Raw genomic sequence first — 9,115 nt, 5'->3', positions numbered from 1 at the left:
ACCCAACCCATAGCTGCAACCCATCTTAAAAAGGAATCAGATCTACATACCTAAAAACTAGAATCAGAATCAGCTTCATTGGCCAAGTATACTTATGTATACTAGGAATTAGATTTGGATTGCTATGCAACAGCCAGGGAGGGAACAAATAAACAGTGACAGTACAGATATATCACACATAGAGTTATGCACTAGATGTATCCTGATGGGGGGACAATGACATGGGGAACATATATTTAATGAGCTGTACAGCACCCAGGCAGCAATTCAGTGGCACCACTTGGTGATTGCAACAACCAAATAGGTAGACAATAAAACAGTACAGATAGGACATGTACAGATATGCACTAGATGTATCTCCATGAGGAAAATATATTTACTGGGCAGTACGTTACCCAGGCAGCCATTCAGTTGCACCACTTGGTGATTGCGCCAGCCAGGTGCAATCACTAAGTGGCTGGTGCAATCAACAAGTGGCTGAACCAACCAGGTAGGTAACAAGTACAAACCGTACAGAAATAGAATGGAACAGGGGTGACACGGGGTACATATTTTGGCTAGCAGCACATATCGCAGCCATCAGTGGAGCCCATCTTGACATTGCTACTTCCTGGGAAGCAGTGCAGTGGCTCAACATGCCATCTCCCCTTCAGCACACCAAAGGAGTCAGCTTGGATGGATCCAGAAATTGTCCTGCTGAGGGGCTTGGGCTTTGGGGGTGGCAGCATGTCAGAGGCTGTGGCTGGAGGGAGAGCCAGGAGCCAGAGTTGATAGAGTAGCAGTACCTCCTCCCTTGGGGACCACCGCTGCTGGGTTCACCCAGAGCTGGAGCATCGGGCTGGGGGGCAGGTGGGCTCCCACAGTCTGCTGGAGGACAGCAGCTGCAGCCTGCAGGCCAGAAATTCTGCATTGTCTCAGCCCGGTGACGCAGCTGGTTGATGCGTCCGGGATCATGCTGGGCCCGGTGAATCATCAGGGGGGTGGCATCAGGGGGTGGGGGGATGATCGGTTCATGCCAGGGCCGTGGCTGATGCTGCCGCCTGTCCCGGCCAGGGGGGTCATCCTGTGCCGGGGGACACTCGGCATTCCTCCTCGGTGCTCCGATCCTCATCCCCTGTCCGCCTCTTCCATCCACCTCCTCCGCCACCATCTAGATCACACTTCTCCCTCTACCATCTCTGCAGCGCTTCTCTTTCTCCTCTGGGAGCTGAGGATAGGCGCTCGAAGGTCAGAGCTCCACGTGCATGCCACCATCCCCGGCCCCACCGGAAGTCATTAGCACAGGAAGTCCCATGAGCAGTCATACACAGTGCAAATCACCATATTTTATTGATGTTGATGACAGATCCTGATAAACAGGCCCCTAAGTATCTGGCATTTGCCAAGACAGAAGAAGTATGGGTTATTGCTATTATCGGGGCCTGTGATATAAGCTGGTGTCAGCTAATTTCCCAAGCACTGTGTCTTGGATAGTGTCCCACAGAATGTAATTTACTGTATGGAAATTCTTCAGTAAACACCTTACAGATGGAGCCTCTGTCATTCATTGCTGGCATTCGCCAGAATGTCCCTGCTGGCGAGCGCTGGCATAGAGGGACTCCATTAGACTTGGACGCGCGAGCGTCTCACACGCAGGAACACGCAGGAGGTTCGGGTAGGCGGTGGGGATCCGCGATGAAGACTTGGGAGGTGGGGGATGGCAGCGGGGAGCTCTGTCGGAACAGGGTGCACGAGGGTCTCGTGCACGCGTGCCCCCTTCTGACAGCTGACAGGTGCTCCATCTGTACATTCTAGTACATAAACGATGCTGTACTACAGCAAAGGTAATTCATACAAGCACCCATGCTAAAAAGGTCAATTTGAAATATATTGGTGTAAATTTACAGATTGTCTATCATTTCTCTGTTGCATCCCAGAAAATGATAGGCTGAATCTAACTTTAGCTTAAGTAAATATACCCCATTGGGTGTTGATAAAGTTGGATCACTTGTTTTCAGTCCAGGAGGTGGACGAAGTAATGCATTAAAAGCTGCAATAAATAATTTTGCAGAGTGCAGTAAGAGTCCTCCAAGTGGGCAAACTTGGTATAGTAAGGCAATCTCAAAAGATTAGTTACACCTTTTATTTCACTTATTGAAGGCAAACATTCATTCTTTGTTGAAAAATTGCTACATCTATATGGACTACTTGCTGGTAGAGAGATTTTAAACTCACTGTAGGGTTTAATTATCAGGTGCACTTTTCATTTTGGGAAGTCATTCTTGAATCTATGTGATGTGGCAGAAAATATTAAAAACAAATAGTTTAATGTATAGGGCAGATATTGGGACCTTCCAGTGTCAAAACAAAGCATAGCATGGCTCTACTGTAGCGTAAGTGTTCAAAGCAACATTGGGAAAATTGGAAGGTATGCTTATGTCCTGTTGGAGAAAGTGCGCTATATAAATAAAACTTACTAATTTACTTATCACCATGGATTAAGAAGCCCATTGTTTGCGCTGACAGAGAATGTATGTGTACTATACAAAAGACAATCTCTGTGAGCACCAGTAGAAAGCAGGAAAAAGTATGGATAGATGGACATGACATAATACATAGAACTGCAGTATTCAATAGTTCTATGGCCTTCAAACTTTCTGAGTTCTAAGGAAGCATTTTTCAATTGCACTGTGCTGTGGCAAACTAGTGTGCCTTGAGCTGTTCTTAAGTACATGCCCAGAGCTAGAGATGTCCACACCAGTTACAGCCGCCACCAGTTCAACTGTTATTCACTGGACTCTTGGCCAGATCCACTAAGCTTTAAAAGTGATAAAATGAAGAGTGATAAACAGCCAGCCAATCAGCTCCTTCCTGACATTTTTCAAACACAGTCTGCGACATTACAGGAAGGAGTCTGTTTCTCACTCTCCATTTTATCACTTTTGAAGCTTAGTGCATCTGGCCCTCTTTTTCTGATCCAGTCCTGTATCCTGAGTATATGAGACTACCCCTTTCTGATGCCAGTAAGTCCATATCTGGCTGCTGGCCTCTCCTCCTCTTGTCACCTGATAATCATCATTTGGTCTAGAACTCCTATCTTAGTAAATAAACCCCTTAGGTTCTAGTTTTGATGCACCTGCTCCAGTGAGCTATTCTAGAGTCTATTGTAAAATAGTTAAATATGTGACCCACAGTCAGGGGCGGATTGGCCATTAAAGGCACCGGGAAGTTTCCCGGGAGGCCGGCCGACCCTGAGGCTGAAATCTGCATGTGATGACCGAAGGGGCCGGCCACTGCGGAGTTATGGGTAGCAGTGGCCGTGCCCGGAAGCAGTTCCCCAGCTCCAGCATAACTGCCCCTCTTCCTGCTCCCCGCATTACAGGGAGATGAGCCGAGGCCAGCCGGGCAAACAGCAGCAGCAGCTCAGGTGGTGGAGCTGCGGCTGCAAAGACAGCGGGGGTGCCGCACGAGGATCGGGCACAACATAAAAGGAGCCCAGGGGGGAGCCAGGAGCGGAGGAGCAGAGAGCCCCCGCTGCCCCCCTGTTGCTGCTGCTGCTGCTTTCAGTGCGTGGCTGCTGCTGCCTGTCACACTACAGGCAGCACAGCAGCGCCAGCATCCTGAGGCTCCTTCTCATCCCAGCTCCCATGTCCCAACCCCCCTTTAACTACTTCAGCGTCAGCCAGCACACTGAAAAGGGGGCGGAGCTACACGGGACGGATGGGCGGAGCCACACGGGACAAGGGGGCGGAGCTACATCGGAGCACAGCAGGGCTGATGAGCTGCCACAGAGTTTAAGGTAAAAAAAAATGTGTGTGAGAGCGAGTAATACTGTCACCAAACTATGGGCCTTATTCAGATTGCATCGGTACTGCGCGCATTCGCACGCAGTACCGATGTTGTGCGTCTGCGCATGTGCAGGCGTGTTTCTGCGCATGTGCAGGCGCATGGTGCGTGCACCCACGGCGACCTTTAGGGTCATCGGGTGCACGCACCCATGGCAGCGAGGGGAGGACGGAGATGGGCGGGGAGCGCCGGGCTGCCCCACTACCATATGGGAACGCCCAGCGTTCCATGGGCGTTTCCATGAGAACGCTGGGCGTTCTCATGGTAATGAGGCAGTGACGCGGGTGTGTGGGCCGGGTAGCTGACATCACCGGATGTCAGCTTCCCGCCCATATCACGCCAGCGTGCACGCATATATACGCAACTAAAAAGTCACTTATATATGCGTGCACGCTAAACATCATTCGATGGTCGGTGACCATCGAATGATGTGGGCGGACACCCCAGCAAAGCGAATGGATGTTTATGCAAAACATCCATTCGCTGCTGTGCGGGCGAAGCCGCACTTTGCTGGTGGGCCTGCGTTCGCCGGGCGGGGTTTGGTGGACTCGCAAGGCTGCGAATTCGCAGCCTTGCGAATCAACCTGAATAACCCCCTATGTCCAGATGGAGCCATCCTCATTGTACCTGTCCCCGGAGCGCCAATCACCGCGGTGCGCTGGGGATTCTGGCATGTGTGCGTCTCTGATGCTTGCCCGCCCCATTCCCGGCAATTGACATGCAAGCGTCCGAGACGCTTGCGTGTCCATTTATGCTGGCGGGCTGCTCGCCATATCGGAGCATCTGGTGCACCAGCGACAACAATGAGGCTGGTTCCATCTGTAAAAGCAGCGTAATACTGTCGGCAGCTGGTGTGGGCGTTACATATAGGCAGCGCTATTGTCGGCAACTGATGTGGACGTCAGAGATAAGCAGCGCTACTGTCAGCAACTGATGTGGACGTTACATATAGGCATCGCTACTGTCAGCAGCTGGCATGGGCGTTACATATAGGCCACACTACTGTCAGCAGCTGGCTTGGGCGTTACATATAGGCAGCGTAGTAATGTTGGCAGCTGGTGTGGGCGTTACATATAGGCAGCGCTACTGTCGGCAACTGATGTGGATGTTACATATAGGCAGCGCTACTGTCGGCAGCTGGAGTGGGCGTTACATATAGGCAGCGCTACTACTGTCGGCAGCTGGCGTCGGCGTTACACAGGGGCGGATTGGCCATTATATCTGCCGGGAACTTTCCCGGGGACCGACACTAGTGAGGCCGCCGCCGCGGTTGTGCATGCGCATGCACTGACACAACTATAGTGACGGGCTAAGGGGCTGCTCAGCCACACAGTGGCAGGCAGCGTCACTGGAGGTGGGTGGCTGCAGTCAGAGCTAGTGGCCCGCCTCCTCCCACCCGCAGTTCTGTCTGAGCCTCTCCTAATGCTGCTGCCGGGACTTCACGTCATGTGACAGCCCCGGCGCAAGAAACAGCAGAGAGGAAGGAAGAGCTGGTGTGATCATGATGCTGCCTGGCAGGCACATCCTCCATGTGACCTGCTACTGCCTGCAGGTCCTGCCGCCGGACTGGCGGCCTCATATTCCATGGTCTTCTCCACGTGAGCCACTGCTGCCCGATCTCCCTCCACACAGAACCCGCCGCCTCTCCCACGGGACCTGCCGCCTCTGCCTGCCTCTTCCACGGGACCTGCCGCCTCTGCCTCCTCTACGGGACCTGCCGCCTCTGCCTCCACCAATGGACCCGCCACCTCAGCCTCCTTTATGGTATCTGCTGTTGCCCCTCTGACCAGGTACACTATTTGCCTTGTATATTGAAAGTGAAGAAGGAAGGAAGGGGGGGGGGGGGGGGGGGGGAACCATACCATTTTCGACTCTCTCCTCTCCCTTTCCCCAACTCTTCCCTCTCTTTCTTTCTTTTTCTCCCTCTCTGCTCTATCTACTCCCCTCCTCTTTTTCTCACTTTGCTCTCCTCTCTCTCTCCTATCCTTGTCTCTCTCTGCGCTCTCCTTGTCCCTCTCTGCGCTCTCTCTCTGCGCTCTCCTTGTCTCTCTCTCTGCACTCTCCTCGTCTCTCTCTCTCTGCGCTCTCCTCGTCTTTCTTTCTCTCTGCGCTCTCCTCGTCTCTCTCACGGCGCTCTCCTCGTCTCTCTCACGGCGCTTTCCTCATCTCACTCTCTGCGCTCTCCTTGTCTCTCTCTCTGCGCTCTCCTCGTCACTCACTCTCTGCGCTCTCCTCATCTCTCTCTCTCTGCACCTTCCTTGTCTCTCTCTCTGCTCCCTCCTTGTCTCTCTCTCTCTGCGCTCTCCTTGTCTCTCTCTCTCTGCGCTCTCCTTGTCTCTCTCTCTCTCTGCGCTCTCCTTGTCTCTCTCTCTGCGCTCTCCTTCTCTCTCTGTGCTCTCCTTGTCTCTCTCTCTCTGCGCTCTCCTTCTCTCTTTCTATGCGCTCTCCTTGTCTCTCTTTCTGTCTCTGCGCTCTCCTTGTCTCTCTCTCTCTCTCTGAGCTCTCCTCCCTCTCTCTCTCTCTGTGCTCTTCTTGTCTCTCTCTCTCTGTGCTCTCCTTGTCTCTCTCTGTGCTCTCCTTGTCTCTCTCTCTCTCTCTCTCTGTGCTCTCCTTGTCTCTCTCTCTCTCTGCTCTCCTTGTCTCTTTCTCTGCACTCTCCTTGTCTTTCTCTCTGTCTCTGCTCTCTCCTTGTCTCTCTCTCTCTCTCTCTCTGTGCTCTCCTTGTCTCTCTCTCTGTGTTCTCCTTGTCTCTCTCTCTCTGTGCTCTTCTTGTCTCTCTCTCTGCGCTCTTCTTGTCTCTCTCTCTGCGCTCTCCTTGTCACTCTCTGTGCTCTCCTTGTCTCTCTCTATCTGCCTTCTCATTGTCTCTCTCTGCGCTCTCCTCTCTCTCTGCACTCTCCTTGTCTCTCTCTCTGCACTCTCCTTGTCTCTCTCTCTCTGCGCTCTCCTTGTCTCTCTCTCTCTACACTCTCCTTGCCTCTCTCTCTCTCTACACTCTCCTTGTCTCTCTCTCTCTGCGTTCTCCATCTCTCTCTCTCTCTGTGCTCTCCTTGTCTCTCTCTCTGCGCTCTCCTTGTCTCTCTCTCTCTCTCTCTCTCTGCGTTCTCCTTGTCTCTCTCTCTCTCTCAGCACTCTTCTCGTCTCTCTCTCTCTCTGCGTTCTCCTTCTCTCTCTCTCTGCGCTCTCCTTGTCTCTCTGTCTCTGCGTTCTCCTTCTCTCTCTCTCTCTGCGCTCTCCTTGTCTCTCTCTCTGCGCTCTCCTTGTCTCTCTCTCTGCGCTCTCCTTGTCTCTCTCTTTGTGCTCTCCTTGTCTCTCTCTCTGCGCTCTCCTTGCCTCTCTACAGGATCTCCCACAAAGCAGTAAGTTACTTTGTGGACTAGCATTAAAACCCTAACAACGGTTCTTGTACGGCCCTAGCCATAGTGCTGTAGTGTAGTCATTAGTTGGGGGGGCCCGGCACCAGCAAGCCTTGCAGGCCATCGTTGCATGTGGTATACTATGTAATGGGTGTGTGACACATAATAGGCGTTACGGTGTGGATTTTACCCCTGTTAGCCCTATCTTATAAAAATGTGGCATCGTTTTGCCTGTCAACAATGTATCTAAATATAGTGATGTAATATTCCCGGCTACTGTAATGTTGGCTCCACCCTTTATTGCTTTGTTGCCACCCACATGAGGCCACTTTCAGAAATTTTCCAGGGCCACTTTTAGTCCCCAATCCGCCCCTGCCCACAGTAAGGTAGCCCTGCTGATAACTTTTAAAAGGGAGTGTCTGTTTAGATTTTCTATACAACTCAAATTGCAAAAGCAAAGTTCAGTGTGAAGATTATAGGTTAGGCGGAGGTGTTATGGAAGCTGGAGCCTACCCTGCTATTTGATATTAGGATGACCATTCAGAATAATTATTAGGAAGGGAAAGTGTTAGTTACATTGGACAGCAGTCTTATTATCTCTTGTTCAGAGATAAGTTTCTAATGTTTTTGACAACTACAGGCACTATCCATATACTGTATTTGTCTCTAAGCCTGACCTGGCATCCCTGGGAGGATGTATTTATTGGTGTACTTTTAGTGGCAACATCAGTTTTGAACATGTGTCTACTTCAGGAACTGGTTTATTATGATCAGAATCCATTTTTACCTCAGAGTCTGAGGGATTATTGTTTCCTCACAACTACTACCTGAAGAGGAGGATAATAGTAACATAGTGACACTCCTTTTTGTGTGTGTGTGTGTGTGTGTGTGTGTGTGTGTTTGTTTTGTATATTCAAGCCTGCTACAGTAAGTGGTGAAATTTGCAATATATAAGTGTCATCAATCTCTGACAGATAAGTGCCTAATGTGAGTGTAAAGGCCCAGCTGCCCCAGATACACTGCTTCCTCATACCCCCCATCTGCCACAGAGGGAGAGAGGAGTAATCAGTATACTGTAGGAAGAACCAGCAATGGGTTTGTCATGAGAGTACACTTTAATCTTATTTCTGGTCTCCATGAGTTGCCAGCTCTCTGGGCAGAGGTGTATTGCCAGCTATTGGCATGAGTATATTGCCAGCTGTTGGGCAGTACTGTTTTGTCAGATCCGTACAGGATAGGTTTTCCTGGTATGGGCAGTTTCAGGGAGTTATAACATAGATTTCCCTGAACATGCGTCCCTGTGAGAAATCCATGTAATTTGTCTTATTTTGGTTATACTTATAGTTTAGTTATATTTGATAAAAACACACTTACCATAATATGGAGAAAAAAACTGATTTATTATATCAAAGCTCTGCCTTGGAATGTGAGGTAATTGGGCCGTACATTTACTTGCATGTGCAGCGGCTGCCAGTGCTCTGGGATTGGGGCAGGAGGCAGGGGTGTGCAGTGGTGTGGGGTGTCGGTGAGAGAGTGCGGCCAGTTGCTGGAGTGACGGTGGAAGCAGGTAGGTGGCAGTGGCGATCCCGGGATTGGCCACCCTATCTAGTAATAAAGAAAAATTTGCCTCAGTGAGCCTTAGCCCCTCCCAGCTGCTACTGTGCATGTGACCTGCTGTGCACAACCTACCTTGCTGGGCAAGTGCAGCTTCACTGTTGATGTCAAATTATGTAAAAATGCAACTTCCCTCCCATCCAGCAGAAAATCAGGATGCTTGCTCCCAAGCTGTTGCTAGGTGGCAACAAGCATTCCGACAAACAAAATTTATGTGTACAGACTACAGGATGGTTGTGCAAAGTGGTCTCAAGAACAGTACCATGATTGTACAAGAAATTGTGTGAGTGTTCCCAGCTTTAGTTGTCTTCCTCACCAAC

Source organism: Crinia signifera, chromosome 3 (genome assembly GCF_055691185.1).
Source record: "Crinia signifera chromosome 3, ASM5569118v1, whole genome shotgun sequence".
NCBI classification, from domain to species: Eukaryota; Metazoa; Chordata; class Amphibia; order Anura; family Myobatrachidae; genus Crinia; species Crinia signifera.
Note: the sequence above shows the minus strand (reverse complement) of the source record.